We start from the raw sequence: 20664 nt of genomic DNA, 5'->3' as shown, positions 1-20664 counted from the left end.
TTTTCCTCCTAAGTCCTTTCTCTTTTTCTCCTGAGTCCTTCCCTCTCCCTAACTTTTCTACTACTGTTTTTCCCATTTTCCCAGGCACCCAGGCTCACAACCTATGGGTCGTCCTTTGCTCTTCATTCTCAATCACTCTGATACGATTCCATCCTTAGACTGTTCACTCTCTTTCTCTTTCTAGCCTCTCTCCTCCATGTCCCCTCTTACATCACCGCCCCCCGGTTCAGGCTCTCATCACCTTCTCCCCGAACCCCTGCTGTAACTTTCTTCTTGGTTTTACTACTTCAAATCTCTTCTCATTTAAGCCTAACCTTCTACTGCTCTCACAGAGTGATCTCCCTAAAATACAAACAGGATCATCTCTTCCCTATCCCCTGCTCCCAGATCATACATAACAAATGTTAGTGGCTCTTGCTACCCCGGGGATCAAATTTATGAAATCCTTTCTTTGCCCTTAAGCTCCTTCCCCCTCGGCTCCTCCTTGCTTTTCTAGTTCTGTCTTGGGGACTCCAGTGACTGGCATTCAGCCATGTTGGCCCCTTGCTGGTCCTTCCACTGGGCAGTCTCCTGACTAGCTGCCTCTTCACTGATGTTCCATTAGTCCCCCTCCTTACTTCCAGCTGCTGGCTTCCTATACAGCTGAAGTCAGTTTAGGGGGCTCAACTGATTATTTAATTTCCAGTGTAAACACCTACAGCTTGGAAACTGGCAAACGCTCCCAAATCAGAGTTCATTTGGTCATTTTGTTGATTGTTTTGACATAAAATGATGGTGAAGATGTGAATATTACATATTAAGCTTAAGAGTATTGTCCATATATACACAAGTGTATCTATACATATCATATATGTAAAATATCCATTTGTGTACGCATACACATGTGTCTATGTATAGTTCACATGTATGTATACACATATAGCTAATGTGTATACACACATATGTACTTTTGTTGCTATACATTTAGTAGCACACCACTATGTGTCAGTGTTTTAAAGAACTCCCCGAGACGCAGATCTGGACTCCCCAAAAGCCTTCTAAATCCCACCACATGGAATTGATTCCAGATGGGTCTTGAGCCTTTTTGAGGTTCAGATTATTACAGGTAGAAAGCTTGTTGTTCCCCAGTTCCTCCTCTGAAAGACAAAAACAGACAGAATTCTAGGTAAAGAAAGTCAGAACCACATGCGAATCTTCTGAGATGACTGCTCTTAATTAGATGCAACAAATGACTTTTGGCATCCCTAATTTTTACCTTTTTGTAACAATTCAATTCATTCTGGGGTCTTACCAGAGTAGACAAGCATGAAATGAATTTTCCGTGGTAGTTTACCAATGGCAGAGAAAGGGAAAGCTTCGAAAAGACTGGGAGAGTTATGTAAGATTTGGCTTCGGCCGTGTTTGTCACTGAGGGAATTCCTTCCACATCGATTCTGGGCAGCCCCGTTATTCCAAAGAAATGAACATTTTTCTCGACCTTCTTTTATCCCTTCTTAACTCTGGCTCCGATCCAGCCTCTTTCCCCAATATATTCCATGTGATGGGGCGACATGGTCATCCCTTAATCTGACCATTTTCCCAACGATTGTTCCTGGGTCACATTTTCATCAGGAACTCTTCTCTTCTATTGGCAGCACATTTGGAAGGGAGCTCTGAGCTCTGGGCTCCATTCAGCTTTTGTCTCCAGCTGCATCTCCTGCCGGGAAACTCCTCCCTAATCTAACTAGATTCCCTTTATCCTTTCCTGTACTCTTCTGGGGATTCTAACAGATTGGAATTCTCAGTATCTTTTAGGGAATTGTTCACTTGGGTTCTTTACCTGATTCATGGCTATCCTCCATTAAAGCACGTGGTCATCTGGCTTCTGCTTGAAAACCATGAGGGATGGATGCTCCATGTCTCGAGCAGGAGGTGGGATAGTCGGAGGGCTCTTGGACTCGGGACTGCCCCATCTGAATCCTGCACAGTCATGGGCCTTGGTCAAGTCACTTAACTCTTCTCAGCTTCATTTACTTGACCTTTAAAATGAGGATATTTCATAGTGTTACCTTACACAACATGGAAGGTGCTCTGTGAACCTTAAAACATTGCATCAAAGCTGTCTATTGCTGAGATAATTTGCTGCTCCCCTCATTATTAACAGTTCTATTTGTTAATAAGTTTCAAAACTAATAGGCTTATAGACTAAGAGCCAAAGAGCCTTTGAGAAGACTTAGCCTTGTGGTGTCTCACTCCAGACTGTGCTATTGTCACTGGAGTAAATGGAATGTTGGACAGGGGGACAGGGAATCCCCCTCTGACTGCAAATCACTCAGAAAACCCCATGTCACCATGTCTCTGTTCTAGTGTATTTTCATTTGTTTTGGTAAATATTTCCCAATCCCAGTTTAATCTGGTTCTCATGATGGAGGGTTCCAGGTTTGATTCCTCTGATCTATTTTCATCCCTTCATTTTATAGATTAGGAAATTGGTGTCCAGAGACAAACGAAGCGTCCAAGAAAACGGCAGAGGTGAGACTTCACTGCCCTAGGTATGGAATGAACATTTATCATCTGCTTACTATCTTAAGACTTGGCATTGGGATACAATGGAAAAAATTTGGGTTTAAAGTCAGAGGCTTTGGGTTAAAATTCTGCCTCTGTCTTTTTTATTTTCTTGTTCATTAATTTTCTTTTAAGTTTTTCCTTAATTTAATTTTTAATTTATAGACTAAAACAAGTATCTGTAGAACATAGCTTAATTAAAAAGATGATTGCACATGAAACTGCAAATCTATTAAGTACAACTTGCTATTCTTTTTAAATATATAATAAAGTTATCATGTAACCCGTTCCCCCCCATCCCTTTCTTTCTCCTGTATTTTAATGGCTCTTCGATCTTGGATAAGTGAGTGCGTTTCTCTTGGGCTCAATTTCTTCATCTGTAAAAAGATAGAGTTGGATTATCTGGTTTTCACCAACCCAGGGTCACATGAGAGCAGAAAGCAGGTCTGGGATTGTGGCGTCCCTGACTACAGCATCTGCGTCCTTCACCTGCCCAAATACCTGCCGTGACAAGGTAGCTGGAGCTTTTCATGAAAGAAATAAGGGCATTTTCATGGACATTGTCGTGATCCTCACCACAATCCTGGGAGATAAATGGGGAAAGCGAGGTTGGAGTCTGAGGCAGCCCCACAGTGTTTGCTGATCCAGGTACACCCAGCTCTGGGCCCTCAGCCGCCCACCTCTCCCAGGCTTTCAAGGATGGACGGCTTTCTTCTCTGATTTCCTATTGAGTCAAGTCCCTTTCCAGAGGGACCCAAGTGAGGGGTGCACCTGATGTGAACAGTAAATGCCGGTGAGCCCCACTCGTTCTTCAGAGGGGTCCTGCCCCCCCCTTGGCTTCATAGACCAATTGTTGTTGTTAGCTACATCCCTCCAGACCCAAGGAGGAATATCATCTGGGGCTGCTGACTTGTGAAAGTTCTCCTCCCTCCTGGAAGCCCCAGCTGGAGTCAATCAGGGCCCTCTTCTCTCTGCCCATGTGCCTTATTTCACAGAGGGAGCTGTGGAAAGGGGCCGGTCTTGGATTCTGCAAAACTTGCTTCCAACTCCCCCTCCTGCACTTACTCACCGAGGGCCTCTGGCGGGTCCCTGCATTTCTGTCCACCTCAGTGCTCACCCAGAAACTCGGAACAGCAATTGCATCTACTTATTTTGAGGATAATTGAGATCACATTGGTAGAGAATGTACTTTGCAAGCCTTCATCCATGTGTCCATATAAGCTGTTCTGGAACCAGCTGAGTAGTGAAAAGAATGCGTGAATAGAATCAAGAAAACTTGGATTGACTTCATACTTACCTGTGTGAGTCGGACTCAGGAAAGCGAGTTCAAATTCTGCCTCAGACACTAGTTGGGCAAGTCATTTAACCTGTTTGCCTCTGTAAGATGGCATAAAAATAGCCCTATCTCACAGGATTGTTGAGAAAATCAAATGAGATGAGGTCTATAAATCACTCTGTAATCTTAAAGTGCTATATAAAGGATAGTTATGATTATAATTACTATTATTGTGTCCTTATAGGGGAAAAAAGCAAAAATTTGAAAAGAACAGTTAGTCCTTCCAGAATATTTTTCTACTATGAAATATGTGATCTTGATTTAAAAAGAATATTTTTTTTTCATTCTGTTGGCTGGGTCAAATCAATTTTTTTTGAGCCAGGGAATGGTTTTATTTATTCCTTCCAAATCTTTATGGGCTTTGAATAGCTTCATTAGGTTCCTTCCTCTCTTTCCCCATTTCCTTCGGAGGCTCCTTTTCACCCCTAAAACATGCAGCGTGTCTTCCTGAAACAAATTGGCTGCTGGTGCTTCCTGCAATTTAAGGTTTTCACTTGAACTGCAGACTGTTTTAACTTAATGGAAGTTTTTTAGGGAAAGTTTTTGCCATCTTCCATGGCAGACTTAAGTACAACGTTTGCTCCATTCACACTGTCATCATCACTTAGTATTTATACTCGTCTCCGTGTGTAGGCTAGTTTTTCTTATGCTGCGGGTGATGGTTAATAACATTTTTTTTTGATTACTATTTTTCTTTTTACATAACCAACATTTCCTAATGGGGCAACTTGGGGGCACAGAAGATAGAATTTCAAGTCTGAAGCCGGAAACACCCATTTTCTGACTTTAAAATTGGCCTCAGACACTTTACTAGCTCTGTGACTCTGGGTAAGTCACCTAACCTTATTTGCCTCAGTTTCCTCATCTGTAAAATGAACTGGAGAAGGAAACGGTAAACAGGGGCTTTGCCAAGAAAACCCCAAATGGGGGCAGGAGATAAAGTGCCCGGTGACTCTGTGCAGAATGAGGTGGCTGGGAGGAGAAGCAATTTCTATTTAGGTAAAGTATTAAGCAGATTCCCAGGGGATCAATCCTGGGTCTTTCACTGCTTCCAATCTATCTAAATGTCCTCCCTGGGCAGGGGGTGGGGGAGAGGAGCTGACTGCAGCCCTTTTACAATTGGCTGGCAGTGGAAAATTTGGAGAGAGTCGAGTGTGGAGCGGACAGTTTGGGGAGACCAAACTGTCCACGAATGACTCATTGTTGAGCATCCAGGAGGGAAGTGAGAATTTCTTTTAAAATACAAAGCAGGGATCCTGGTCCTCTGCAGAGGATGCCCTGGCCTGGCTTTTTCCTCAGTCCTCTGATCGTTGGCTAGGGACACAAAAAGTCTAAGGGACAAGCCGGGTTTTGTGGCTAGAGCAAGGTGTGGGCAGAACTTGCAGAGTGGGAGGGGGACGTGGGGCCGGGGCACCGGCGTCCTGTTGGGGAAGGGCTTGAGAGGCCCCGCAGACCGTCACTGACCCCTGAGGACTCGAGATAGCCAAGTGAGGGCACGAATTATGTAGCTTGGGAGAGACAAGAGAGGGGTCCCTGGTATCGTCATAGAGTGGGAAGCCATAATTGGCTGAGTACATATTGTCTGGTAATTGGATAAATATTAGAAGTGGCCAAGCAGTGTCAGGGCTGGGATTCCAACTCTGGCCTCGTGGAGAGGTTAACACGAGCCAGAGAGGCTACTTGAGGAGGGAATGTAATCACGGGCCTGGGCCACACTTAGAAATTCAATTTTGAGCTGGTCCCATCATTTATTAACTACTAACTTCAAGGTACTGAATTAGGCGGCAAGACCAAGGCAGGATGAAAAGCCTTTCTGGCCCTTCTGTCTCCTGAGAATGGAGGGATCAGCACACAACCAGATAAATGTGTGTTACCCTATGAGCTCGATGATATACAAAGGGAGCATGGGGAGGGGATGAAGAGAAGGCTGGAATAGCTAGAGCAAGTCTCCAACGAAGTACCTCCATTTATGCTCCCCACAAATTCAGAGATAGGAGGATGGGACTTTGGGGGAAATTTTAAGGCTCTAAAAATCGTGCTGGGATTATTTGTACCCCTATGAGGCACTTCTCAGCTGTATGCATCCAGAGCAGAGGGGAAAGTCCAGTGGCAAGACTGGCTCCACGTTCTGGCTCGCAGCTTTCCAGGCTCAGGGGTTTTGGTCAAATTATGGCCCCTCTCAGTTGGTCTCCCCATCTGTAAAATAGGTACACCATTACATGGACAGAGCTGAATCATGTGAAATGTTGTTGCTATTAAATGTTTCCGATTGGTTCAGATGACATTTTTTTTAAAAGTTTCAAAGTTAGCTCTTGAGATCATTTCAAGATTAAGTTGAATTGAAAAAAATACAACCCACTTAGTAAGGAAAGCTCCCAGATAATTTCCTTTTCTTTTTTGGAGGCAACGGACTAGCCCAATGTCATAGAGCCAGTCAGTGACTAAGGCCAAATTTGAATTCAAATCCTCCCAATTTCAGAACTGGTGCCATGTCTACTACCCCACTCACTGTCCCTCCAGAGAGCTGCCTGGGAGGAATGTGTGACTCCTTCTTTACAACTATCTCTCTTCTAAGAAAATATTTTAAAAAGGAAAAAAATAACATTCCCAAACTACACAAAAACCATGTCAGTTCCGAAAGCATTTATTAACTTCCTATTATATGCAAGTTATTATTTTTCAGTTGAGTCCAATTCATTAGCAGAGATATTTGAATGGTTTGGACATTTCCTTTTCCGGCTCATTTTACAGGTGAGAAGATCTGAAAAAACAGGGTTAGGTGAACTTTCCCAGAATCCTACAGCTAAGTGTCTGATCTGAACTCAGCTCTCCCTTTGCCAGCTCCCGAACTCTAAGCACTGAGCTCCAAACCAGGTGGTGTAGTAGATGGAGTGCCGGGGCCGGTGTCAGGAAGATTTCTCTTCCTGGGTTCAAATTCAGCCTCAGATGCTTCCCCCCTGGGTGACCCAAATGGGGTCACAAAAAGTCAGACGTGACTGAACAAGAACAAATTTGTTTGGCACCGGGAGTACAAAATAATGAAAAATCTCAGCATTCCTGCATTGTAGGAGCTTCCATTCCAATAGCTGCTGCTGGGGGACATGATGTGCACATCAATCACCAGGGTAGAATTCTGTGGGAATTACCAGGAGCTCCAGGTAAAATACTCAAAGAAATTTGTGAGGAGCAGCTGAATCCTTGGGGGCCTTGGCTGCCCTTCGAGTCTTACTTAGCACCGGGACTGGCTGTGTGACTCTGGGCAATGTAACTGGACTTTTCGGTCCTCTTGGTCAGTGGTGTCCATCACAGTGTCCCAGAGGTCACCAATAAATGCCGAGGAACTCTGGCTGCCAGTGATTGAGAAAATCACAAATCAGTATCATCTGGGTCATATTGTGATTTTATTTCTTTCCTTGACTATTTCCAAATTCCATTTTAATCTAGTTCTGGCCGCCGACCAATGGGTTTTGACACCTTCACTTGAGGCAATTCTCTAAGACTTAAAATCGCAAGGCATGTGCTGAACTGTGAACTGTGAATTCCTTATGCCAATGAAATGACAAGCCCTGTCTATATTCTATCTATACCCTGAGGCATTTATTGAATATTCATTAGGCAGCTGATGAATTTGAGCTCACTTTGCTCACTTTTACCTGGGTAGTGGGAGTATTATTTAGAATTCCAGGGGGATCATCCTTGCTTCCTTTGAATCCAAGGTCCCTAGAGCATTCCAGGTCATAGAAAAGCATAGACTTGGAGCTAGAAGGGACCTTGAGACCATTTGGTCCGATCTGTTCATTTTTGAATGGAAAAATTTGCGAGCCACACAGTATCTTTCTAAGTGATTCATTCTGTCACATAGGTAGTGAATATTAGAGGGGGTGTTTGAACTCAGATCTGAATTCAGATGCAGCATTTTTACACTGTAGCTCGTGTGTCCTGCTTTTGTTATCCATTCTGTTATATTCATCTACCCCTTCGTAGAGGAATCATTTAAAAAACAATCTGCCTTTTGTCTCTTTAGTGATCATCTATTTTTTTCCTCCATTTTCTTTTCCATTTTAAATATCTCCTTAAGGAAGGGATGATCCTGTTTTACTCCCTTACCCATTTATAAATTGTATCTGAATTTTCTGATGACTTTGGAGTCACGCCTAGTTTGGTGAACAAACACAGGCTATGTGGTCAGGGAACTTGGGTTTGAATCTTGCTCTATTCCTCGCTCCTTGTATGGCCTTGGACAAGCCACCTAATTCATGGGACTTGGTGTCTTCATCAGTCAAAGAAGGAGGTGCGCTCTGTGACTTCTATGAAGATTCTCTTAACAGGTTCAATGGTCTCATGGTGACCTGGCTCATTGGTGCTAGAGAGTAGATGGAGTCCAAGATGGGGTTGGGAAGACCTGGTCTGAAATCTGACCTCCGACATTCTCTAGCTGTGTGAACATTTTGCTCATCCGTAAAATGGGAATAACAGTAGCACCTACCTCCCAGAATTGTCATCAAGCTCAAATAAAATAATATTTGTAAAAAAAGCTTAACAAAGCACCCAGCTACAAGGGATGTCACACAAATGCTTGTTAAGAACAAGAAAACAAACAAATAAACAATCCTTTCTCAGTTACCAACTGATGGCTGTCATCCCAAGCTGTATACAAAACAACAGTTCAAAATGTAAAGGTCAAGTGCCTAAAAAGAGAAGGCAGGAACACATTCGATATTTATTTTACATCATGCTTTCCCTTTAAAAGAGAAAAAAAGGATAGCTGCTGTTTTAGATAAACATTTTGCAGAAGCAATCCTTTATATGAAATGTAAAAAGACCTCCGACTTCCCTCCCAGATAGCGGTGCCGCAGAGTGCAAGTTTACATGCAGTGCTCGAGATATTCATTAAAATTGTAATTAGACTCACGATTAAATTCATTCACAGTAGAAACTTTGTGTGTAAGTGTTGCTACAGGAAGAAACCTCCAGTTTGAAAATTAGTTCAGCAGTCTGAGCTATTTTAATTATGCAGAGTTGATTATCACTGGCGAAGGAAACCTTTATTGCTACGATAGAATGAAGATCTTTCTCTTCTCTTTCTCTCCTCTTCTCTCTCTCTCTTCTTTCTTTCCTTCCTCTCTTCCTCCCTTTCTCTCTCTTTCTCTTGTCTCTGTCTCTCTCCTGTCTCTCTGTCTGTTTCCTCTTAGTCTCCATCCATCTCTTCTTTCTATTTCTTCTGTGTCTGTCTCTTTTTATCCCTTTATTTCTTTCTGTCCCCGCTCTGTCACTCATTTCCTCTTTCTACTCCCCCTCCCTTTTCTTTCTTTTCTCCCTCCTCCCTCTCCCCTTTCATGCTTTTCTCTTTTGGTTTCCCCAGCTACTATGTGGTACATATTTTGATAAGCAAATGCTTTTCTTTGTTGAGAAAATGAGAGCTAATCTGAATGAACTTTAACAGTGGGACTCCAAAAGTTATTAAATGGTCCCCAGTAGATAATGCAGATTCTTCATGTCTCTTTCTCTTGTAGTTTGTCACTTTGTTCCTTTGAAGCCAAACTTGATCTTGCAGCAGAAACCCATCCTCTTATCGGGAGTGAGATCTAAAGGCTTTAGAACTCGAAATTCTTATTTAAAGAGTGTTCTAATGGTGCTCTTTCCTGCTTGAGCTTTCAGATATCAGGATGGCAGCTGCTTCCCCCTCAACTTGGAGGCTCCGACTCAGAATGTAAGACAGCTATTTCTTTGCTACTGACCTTGGAGCCTTGAAGGCAATCGGAGTGTTTGTAGTTTTCCCTAGGATCATTAGGATCTCAGAATTGGAAGGAAGCTCAGGAGCCATCTCTGAATCTCCTGTACAACACTAGTGACAAGTAGCTATTAAGCTTCTGCTTGAATACTTCTACTGACTAGGGACTCACTATCTCTTGAGGTGGCCCTTTCCATCAAATTATTAGATAATGTTTTCTTCTATTAATCAGAAATTTTCCCTTTTTTGCAATTTCTATCATCTGTTGATTCTAGCTCTGACTTTGGGGACCAAAGTGGCTATTCTGTCTCTGATATGAGATTCCCTCTTATCTTTGAAGAAAATGATTTTACCCTTTTTCTAGCTCTACCTCAACAGCTTTCTTACCCTGGAAATGCCTCTGCTTCTGTGGCCTCCTGTTCTGACCGGTGAGTTCCTGTCATTCAAAAAACCCTTTGTTTGAGGGTGTGCCCAAGATGCTAAATCCTGGGTATAGACATACAAAAGCAGGATATACTCTCAAGGAGATTATATTCTAACTGGGGCAAATCTCACACAAAGGAAAGTGGTGGCTAGGGAAAAGTGTTTTATTTTGGGAAGTCATTAGGATTTGATAAGACTTAAAAGGAAGCCATTAAGACACCCTATTGAGAAGCAAGGGATGTGATTTTGGTCTTTAGATCCAGAGGTGAAAAAAAGTGAGGGGAATTTAGAAGAGGAGTTAGAATGAAGATGAGGTTACATGGAGCCCAGTAGTTCAAAGCTATGTCTTTGAATCTCTTGTTGTTGCTCAGTTGAGGTTAGCTCTCCGTACCTTCGTTTGGAATTTTCTTGGCAAAGACACTAGAGTGTTTTGCCATTTCCTTCTCCAGTTCATCTTACAGGTGAGAAAACTGAGGCAAACAGAGTTAGTGACCTTCCCAGCTAGGAAGTGTCTGAGGCTGGATTTGAACTCAGGGAGATGAGGTTCCTGACTCCAGAACTGGAGCTCTCTGGGCACTATTGCGCTTCCTAGCAACCCCTTTGAATCCCTTGCTTTCTTATAAGTTCTACTCAAAAGCTGTCTTCTCTGTAGTCTTTCTTCTTCTCCTCTCCCCCTACTTTCTAGTATCCTCTCTTCAAATTATCTTGTATTTACTTATATGTCATGATCTAAAGGAGTGACCAATAAAATGTGAGTTTCCTGAAACTGGGAACAAGTTTATTCTTATCTCTGTGTCCCTCAGCTGCTGACTATGTGCTATTCACATAGTAGGTGCTTACTCTTTATCATATTGAATTTAGTTTACTTCTCCCATGGACCCCAATGATTCCAAACAGGTAACAATAATGCATGTGTACAGAGTGCTCTCCTCATGACGATCCAAGAATTGGGCAGTCCAAATCATGTGTAATTTGTTAGATGAGTAAACTCAGCCCAAGAGGTGATGTGCTTGCTCATGAGTGCATCGTGAATATCATTGCATCTCCAGAAGAAAGCTTGAAGGGGAGATCAAAAATGGCAAAGGGGCTGAACCAGGTCTGACACACCTTGTGTGACCATAGGGGAACTAAAATAAATTCAGTACATCAACGAGTGGGATCCCTGGGGGACTGGGTGATGATGGGATTTTGATTAAGAAAGTCCCACAACTCCCAAACATCAAATCCCTAGATAGCTTTAGTTCACAATAATATTTTAACAGTAGTTATTCTGCGAGTTGTTTCTTTTTCTCAGGATCAGTCCTTATACTCTATTCCTATAAAATGGTGATTCATATATGTGACAAAAGCTTTAGGCATTTCTCATTCAGCAGCTTTAGACTAATAGCTTCTCAACAAGCAAACACCAGTGCCTTCAGAAGTCTTCCCTCATCTCTTTCCAAGGTCTTCCTGTGGATTCTTATATTCAGTGGTGTTAGAATTGACAGGCTGCTATTTCAAGATCATAAGATTTCCTAGATTTATAAGAAATTCTGGATTTATAGATAACTTGGAAAGGAAGTTAGGGATCTTCTAGGCTAATTCTTTCCTTTGCTAGATGAGGGAATCTTGAATTAGAATGGTTACATTTAAGTGATTTGCCCAAGATGACAAAGTTCAGACAAGGCAATTTTCTCAACATTATTCTCAGAATGGAAGTAGCCACTAGAGGTAAAGAGTATCTGTGGTTCCCTACCCATTCCACTGTGTCCCATGAAGTCAGTGAAAGCCCTTTAAAACTAGTGCTGATAGTTCTTTCCTCAGGTCTTTCTACTTCTTAGGCATTATTCATTCTCCAAATCAAAACTCCCAATGTCTTTGGTTGATGCTGACCTCCCGGGGAGTAGCTCTGGAGTGCTAAGTTGCAGACAATCTTTTCGAATCTTGGCTTCCACTCTCTTTTCTTCTTTGGTAAACTTCTCCACAGGAGGAATGGATAGTTTAGGATGTTTAGGTAATTGGTAATAGCTTATTTCTTCAGATCTCAGCAAACACTCCAAAGAGATTTCACCTTGTCCCAATCAAAGTGGTCAATCAACAAATATTTGCTATAGCCACTCTACGATAGGAGCTCTCCTTTGTGCTGGAGATAAAATGACAAGAAACAGCACTTGCCTTGAGGGGTTTACATTTGATGAAGGAAAAAAAGAAACTTCAGACATATTCCTAGTACCTAGATGTCCTAAGGCAGCTCTAATGTCTAGAGGCTCCCTTGGAGATTTGAGATATGGGATGAAGTATTCCTCATATAAGTAATCACTTCCCTGAAGGATGCAAAAGTCTAGTTCTTTCACAGGTTGTTAAGGGCATAGGCCCTGTTTTGCTAATAGAATGACTTAAATATAATGTTAATTAGATATGCTGTTAGCAACAGAACCCTCCACTGACTCAGTCTTTAATGTCACTTTACCCAACAGTCCTATGAGTTCCAAAGGAATAGGTACAGGGAAAGTTATTGGCCACAAAGGCTCCAATAACTGTTCCTTTCACTGATTCTTGACACTTATTTATCTGACTATAATTCTTGATATATGGAAGATTGCATTGGGTAGATTCTCTTGGGTGCAATTCAGAATGGATTTGCCAATTTTACTTGTAGTGTAATAAAAAAATCCAAGAGTAGCCAACTCCTGGTGATTTTCCCTATAGGTCTTAATTCCAAAATCTGAACAGTCTTCTGCCATGCAGCCATCATAGCCTTAGAGCTTTTGCTCAGAGCTAGGAAAGGCAAATATCAAAATTCATTAGGAAGATGACAAAACAGGTCCAGCACAATGATTTGTCTGAGGCCATACAATGATCTAGTCAAACGTCTCGCATTAGAATCCTGATCTTTAGACCCACAAGAGACCCTAGAATTATCTAGTCTAAAACCCTCCCTAAACCCACTCCCATATCTCCTCAATGGCAGAGCTAGAACGAACCTGGTTCCTCTGGCTCCTATTTTTTTCAGCCTTTTGCAAGATCTCTTCCTCTTCCTGCCTTCCTTTGGGCTCAATGGAAGACAAACTCAGCAGACAAAAATCTCTCCCTTTGGGAAACACTCTTGCAAAGCATCTCCCAGAGCCCGTGTTGATCAGTCTCGAGAGTTGGGAAGAGGCTCCTCCTCTGAGTAAGCTCCAGAGTGGTTCTGGGTCTGTCTGTGTACGTGTGCTGCTGAGCTGTTGAGATGCGTTTCTAGGCCATCATTTGCCTGTTGCACGTGTTATTTTTCTAATGGTTCTCAGGCTCGGTGGTAATAATTGCGCTGGGTAGGATGGCCTTCTATTAAAGTCTCATGATACTAAATGGAGTCTGTATAAAGATGAGACCAAATTAAAACAATAAATATCCTCTGGTGTTTGCTTTAGAGCCCACATATCCGAATCTAACTGGAGCATCTTTCTTTTAGAGTCAGGCTAAAAAGCAGAGGTAATTTGGGAGTGTTCAGCCTCTGTGAGCTAAACTCTTGACAGAAAGCCTGGAAGAACAGATATGACAGATCTTGCTGAAAGATAAAAACAAGGAAACCTTCTGTGCTCGAGGAAGAAGGAGAGTCAAAGCCCATAACTTTGCATAGGGAATATTGAGCATTAACAGGTCGCATCCATTCTTTCCTCAGTGCCTTGTAAAGCAAAGCTTTTCCTGCAAAAATAATAACAGCTACATATCTGAGTTTTAGATAAAATGGCTTACGTATCTACTGTGCTTTAATGTTTACCAAATGCTTTCCTTATAATTACCCCATGAAGTAACTAGTGCAAATATTATCCTTTGCTTTTTACTGGGCTTCTGAGCATCGAAGGGACTCACCTACAGTCAGACCCACAGCCGGCTTGTGTCGGAGTCAGGATTCAACGGTGCAACCCACAATTCCATGGTCATTGGGTCTAGAGATTCCAAGACCCCCAGATACCATAAGAGTATTTCTCCAGCAAACACTTGGTAATAGAATAATGAAGATGGCTGCTTTGTTGAAATATTAAGGGCAGCATCATGTACTCTGGGGATGCTCCATAAATATTTCTTGAAGACAGAGTATTGCTTTTGGATTCCATAGGCCCAATTTCGAACCTTGCTCTGACACTCGTAAGCTGTATTACTTTATGCCTTTGCCCTTGACTTCTTCATTTGCAACATGGGAAGAAAAGTACCTACACTATCAACTTCATTGAGCTATTATAAAGAAACGCTTTATCAGCTATAAAGCCCTGTGTAAGTGATACTGAGGATGATGACGGCTATTCATTTATCCACTAACCAAGCCTCTGTCATGTGAAAAATCAAGTGTTCTAGGAACTGGGGAAGATGCAAAGGTAATTTATATATGACCCTTCCTCCCGTGGAGTTCATAATTTTTCGGAAGGGGAATGGGACATAGACAGATATGCAATATTATGCATTATAGTTACTCTATCAGAGGAGAGCAATAAGACCTTAAGGAAGATACAAACCACAATGTTCAGAAGAAAGAATGATGATTTCCAGCAAATAAGGAAAGCTTCTTAGCTGAGTTTCAGTTTGATCATAAAGAAGGGGTAAGGGGGGGCAGCTAGATGGCACAGTGGGTACAGCAGCAGCCCTGAAGTCAGGAGGACCTGAGTTCAAATCTAGCCTCAGATACTTAACACTTCCTACCTGGGCAAGTCACTTAACTCCAGTTGCCTCAGCAAAAAAAAAAAAAAAAATTCTAGGAAGGGAAACATACCTTAATAGAAAGGGATTTCTTAAGAGTGAGGGATAAGAAAGGCCAAGCTAACCTGCACAGTTCCATATGTTCCACCACTACTTCTATCCAAAAAGGACTAATTAAATCTTACTTCCTCTCCTTCATTTTAATCTCCATAACATTAATTCTCCTAATCATATAACTAATGACCACAAATAACTTCCAAAACTACCAAGATAGTAATAAATAAGATCCAATCTAACAATACCATTGCCCAAACCCCACAACCGTACAACAAAGACACCCCATTTCAATCCTGACCTACACAATAATTACCCAACGAATCAAATAACTCAACAGCTCCACAAATCATTAGATTTTTGAATATTGTAAACTAAATCTTTGAGGAAAGTCAGAAAAGGAAATTTTATTAAAATAATTAGAATAAGCATTTAACATCTGGAAGTTAACCTACAAAGAAACACTCCAGATTTAATTAAAACTAGAAAACACAGTTTACAGAAATAAAGGAAATTTTAGAGAGAGATTCATTGCTCATCTTTGGGTTGCTTCCTATTACAAAAATGATGACATTACTTAAATTAATTTATATATTTGATGTTGATTCAAGCAACTGTGGAGTTATTTTATAGACTCAGTCAAAATAATCACAAAACTTACCTGAAGGAACAAAAACTCAAGAATTAAAAAAGATAATGAAAAAGTAGAATTGAAGGGATCCCAGTCTTGATAGATCTCAAAATACATTATAAATAATTTAATATCAAAACTATTTTCTACTGGTTAAAAAATAGAAAAGCTGATCAGTACAAAAGACTAAATAAGACCTTGAAGCAATTGCATATAGCAGCCTCATGTTTGATAAAATCTTGAACATAGAACATAAATCAGGGCGAAAGGACTCCTTATTTGACAAGAACTATAGGGAAAGGTGTAAAGCAGTTTGGCACAAATTAGATTTTCCCCACTCCTAACATCTTACACCATATATCAGAATACACTCTAAACAGATAAGAGATCTTAACATAAAACCCCAATATTAAACATGTAGAGAAGAATGAAAGGAGATACCCTTCAGATCTATGTGGAGTAAGAAAATTCTTAAATTTAAGTGACAGAAGTGACCCTATAAGATAAAATAGATCATTTGAATATGTAAACTTGAAAAAGTTCTTATATAAACAAAATGCCACTATAATAGAAAGAGAATTATTGAAGGGGGAAATTCAAATCAAATGTCTATGAAGGTCTTCTGTTAAGATATAGAGTGAACTGATAGAAAAAAACTTATTTACTAATAGATCAGTTTCAAAGGATGTAATTTAAAAAGTTTTATAGAAGTATATTTCCTACCAAAAATGTAGCAAGAATAGAAGGTACACACATTTTCCTTTTGACGCCTAAGGGTACATGCACTTCCCTTTCTTGGGTAGAGGGAGCTCAGACTGAACAGAGTTTCTCCCTTTCTAGCCTTTGCCCCACGGAGTTGCTTCCAAATGTAGTGTTGATGAGATGTTTGGATGGATCTACAATTCTCTTACTGCTGGGCTGGGCAGTGCTTCTTGCCATCTGGCTTCTGGCAGCTACTCTCGAGTTCAGGAACTCTTGGGACGCTGCATGTTCATGTTCCAGAACTTCCCAAACCTCCAGAGTCATAGCCATTGCCCATCTTGCTCATCTAAAAGTAAGGAAAGAAAAGAGATAGAAGCAAGATCAGGGCCCCGAGCTCTTGGCATCATGGTGACTCAGGAGAAAGGGCCCGAGATCTCTCCCCTTTCTGGAGATCCACCATGGTTTATCTTCTTTGCTGTAAGGTCAGCCAGGACAGCAAAGGCTAATTTTTCAAGAGAAGAAAATATGTACAACAAAGCAGACTGACCCAAAAGAACAATAGTGACTGGGACACCACATTTAAAAACATTAAAATTCTGATTAAAAGCAATATGTTATCTCAGCTCTGAAAGACTGACTGAATAAAACTTCCTCTTTTTAGCAGAGTGGTAGTAAATTACAAGCATAGAATTCCCATCAGGTGGTGGCAGTATGTTTGTTTTGTCATTCAGCCAGCCAATGAGCATTTATTAAACACTCACTCAGTGCTAGGTGTAGTGCTGAGTTCTAAGGATGCAATCAACATAGGCTTTGCTTAATTAGGCTTCCTTATTGCAAGAAATATTCTGCCATGTATTGGGGGAGTTATATATAGTATTGAGAAGCAAACGTGACCTTTAAGAGAATGAACAAATAAGTGATTTGTTAATTCATTTATTTAAAAAAAAAAAAGCTTTCGAGCAGATGGCAAAGTGGTATAGTAGAGTCAAAGGGACATAGATCAACATTTACCATCTGTATCACCTGGAGCATGTTGGGTGGAAGCTGAAGAATTACTTCCCAAGAATTTATTTGTGTGGAAGCAGAATGGACAGCGAATTGTTCATCCCGGGATATGCTCCAGCAGAAGCCAGAAGGGAGATTTCTCAGAGATGTTGCAGAGGCCATTGTTGTTCAGGTCTGGGTTAGTCCAGACATAGAGGGCCCCCAAGACCCAAAGATCCAACCCTTCTGCCCTACACCCAAGGGAGCTGAGGCTCAGGAGAGTTGTTTGTTTGAGGTCACAAAGGAAGAATATGGCAGAGCCAGGGTCCTCTGATGGTAACAGTTGAGAGAGAGAGAGAGAGAGAGAGAGAGAGAGAGAGGGAGAGACAGAGAGAGAGAGAGAGAGAGAGAGAGAGAGAGAGACAGAGAGAAGAGACAGAGACAGACAGAGACAGAGATAGAGAGAGAAAGAGACAGAGAGAGGGAGAGAGGGAGGGAGAGATAGATAGGGAGGGAGGAGAGAGAGAGAAGGTGGGAAGAGAGGGAGAAAGCACACATGTGCTACTAGTGATGAGAAGGAAACTCACTCCTTGCTATCTGCACCTTAATTGTCAGGGGGTCCCATGTGCTTCTCTGGTACTCCATACATAAATAAAGCTTTTATTGTCAACTTCACATACAGCGGATTATTAGCAGATGTCTCCAGAGGGCCAGGAAAGCTAGTAAACAGGGTTCCTATTCACACGTCTTCTGAGTGGGTTTGCTTCTTGTTCGGATGCATTTCGCCTCCTTCCTTTCGGGCCTTTATCTTCCCTGTTGGAAGCAGTCGGTAGCCATGTGGTAGTCATGGCGTCTCCTCTGGACAGCTATTGAAATATCCTTAAAATATTTCTCCATTATAATAGGGCCTGTCAATAGTATAATTTCGTCTCCCTCGGCCTTTCTGAGACATAAAATGGTGCCATTCCATTGCTCTAACATTCACAATGACAGAAAAAGACATGTACCTTGTTCACTGTGGTGATGGGTGGGCAACCGCTGCACTTTGCCATAGTCGGGAGTATTCATCTTTCCCCAGCAATCGAACCAAAGCATTATTTTTCTGCTGTATGTGCCTTGTTGAATGAATTGCTCACCTTTTAGCTCTGAGCTGATACAATAAAAGCTTATATGGATATAGCTCTTTATAATTATGGAATGCTTTCAAAAATGTTTTTTCACATTATCTTTACAGCAACCCCAAGATATAGTACAAATATTTTTCTTTTCTTTTTTTCCTTCCCTCTCACTGTCTCCTTCCCTCTTTTCCTTCCTCCCTTTCTCCTTTCTACTCTCGCTCTCTCCCTCCATTTTTCTACCTTCCCTCCTTTCAACCCTCCCTCCCTCCCTTCCTTCCTTTGGTCCTCAAGGAACAAATGTTTGTTATATACTTACTACATGCTTGTTAATATGCTAGTGCTTTACAAGTATTTTCCCATTTGACCTTCACAACAGGCCTTATGAGGTAGATACTATTGTTATCCCCATTCTATAGTTGAAAAAACTAAGATAAATAGGGTTAAATGACTTATCTAATGTCACACAACTACTAAATGCCTGAGGACAAATTTGAACAGGTCTTATTTGATTTTTTAAGGAAATTGTATTTATTTATTTTAATATACATTGCTTTATGAATCATGTTGGGAGAGAAAAATCAAAACAAAAGGAAAAACAATGGATGAGAAAAAATAACAGAAAAAAGAAGTGATCAAAGCATGGGCTGATTTACATTCGATTTCCTTCGTTCTTTTTTCTGGATGCAGATGGCATTTTCTGTCCAAAGTCTTTTAGGATTGCTTTGGATCCCTGAACCACTGAGAAGAACTATGTCTTTCCTAGTTGATCATCGCACAATCTTGCTGTTATTGTGTATAACATATTCCCGGTTCTGTTTGAACCATCAAGCATCAGTTTGTGTAAATATTTCCAGGACTTCTAAAATCAGCTTGTTCTTTGTTTTTTATAAAACAATAATATTCCATTACCTTCATATACCACAACTTCAGCCATTTCCCAACAGATGGGAATCTAATCATTTTCCAATTCTTTGCTACCACAGAAAGAGCTGAGTTAAACATTTTTGCACATTTGGGTCCTTTTCCCTTCTTTATGATTTTCTTGGGATACAGACCCAGTAATATCACTGCTGGATCAAAGGATATGCACAGTTTTATAGCCCTTTGGGCATAATTCCAGATTGTTCTCCAGAATGGTTGGATCATTTCACAATTCCACCAACAATGCATCAGTGTCCCAGTTTTCCCATATCCACTCTAACATTTATCATCGTCTTTTCCTGTCATTTTAGTCAATCTGAGAAGTGTGTGATGGTGCCTAACAGTTGTTTTAATGTGCATTTCTCTAATCTATGGTGATTTAGAGCCTTTTTTAAAAAATACAACTATAGATGGTTTTAATTTCATCATCTGAAACTTGTCTATTCATATCCTTTGACCATTTATCAACTGGGGAATGACTTTGTGATATAAATTTGACACATTTCTTTATATATTTAGAAACGAGACCTTTATGAGAAACCCTGGATATAAAGATTTTTCCCCAGCTTTGTGCTTCCCTTTTAATCTTGTTTCTGTTGTTTTTTTGTGTGCAAAAACTTTGAACTTTTTAATTTAATATAATCAAAGTTGTCCATTTTGCCTTTCATAACGTTCTGTAGTTCTTCTTGGTCATAAATTCCTCCCTTCGCCAAAGATCTGATAAGTAAATTATCCCTTGCTCTAAAATTTGCTAGAACTCAGTTCTTATTACTTCAAACGTGGGGCACTAACCTTTGGGTTACTAAAGTGCCATTGTTGTAGTTGTGATTTCCTCTGAGTAGAAAACTCCTGGTGTGGAAAGTCTCTACACCAATCTAGTTAGACAATTCATGAGAGTAACGGGGAACTGAAGGATTATGTGACTTACCTGAAGTCATATAATCAATGCCAAAAGCATAACTTCAACCTGGGTATTTCTGACACAAGGCCTGTCTTTTCCTAGTGTTCTACTGTGTCTTTTCTTAAGTATTTTTAGGCTCATTTTGAGATGAAAAAAAAAAACAAAAACTGAAGCTATTCTAAATGAAGTGAATAGTCCAATGTCAAACACACTAAGTAGCAAAGGGTCTCTTGACTCTATCTGGACTCAAAAGTCCACTGTTACCCCACTAAATCCTGTAGTTTCTTTAACATTAGAATAAGGGAAATATTTGGCTGAACGATTTCTCCAGAAAAATGACACAAAGCAACGTGATTTTTATTTAGGGGCAGGGGAGGCAGGTAAATCATTAGGTTGTCAGGGATCTGGTCCTTATTTTAATATTTATTTTGTATATTGATTTAAAAAATCTGCCTTGTATCTCTTGTGGAAGTACAAAGTGGAATATAAATACTCAATAAATAAATAACAAGAGGAGAACCATATGTAGACTTGTAGCTGGGCGATACTTCACTTGCCAAATTCCTTGAAGGTGCACACTTTTTGTAGAATCTGTTTATTTTTTAAAGGAAAAATCTTAGCAAGAAACTTGCTACTGATATTAGCTTTTGATGTAGATGCTAGTCA

The 20664-nt window shown here is 40.8% G+C and overlaps 1 long non-coding RNA gene across 1 annotated transcript; it reads right to left on the bottom strand.

The window, feature by feature from the left end:
• Positions 1-193: 193 nt before the first annotated feature.
• LOC116419829 lies at positions 194-17393 on the bottom strand. The gene is made up of 4 exons (XR_004230142.1): positions 17086-17393; positions 16127-16420; positions 1820-2018; positions 194-1136 (listed from the first exon to the last, which is right to left on the bottom strand). It is a non-coding gene; the product is annotated as an uncharacterized LOC116419829 (long non-coding RNA).
• Between the last annotated feature and the right edge of the window lie 3271 nt (positions 17394-20664).

Source organism: Sarcophilus harrisii, chromosome 6, assembly GCF_902635505.1.
Source record: "Sarcophilus harrisii chromosome 6, mSarHar1.11, whole genome shotgun sequence".
NCBI lineage: Eukaryota > Metazoa > Chordata > Mammalia > Dasyuromorphia > Dasyuridae > Sarcophilus > Sarcophilus harrisii.
The sequence above is the reverse complement of the archived record's forward strand: the minus strand, read 5'-3'. Positions and strand labels throughout refer to the sequence as shown.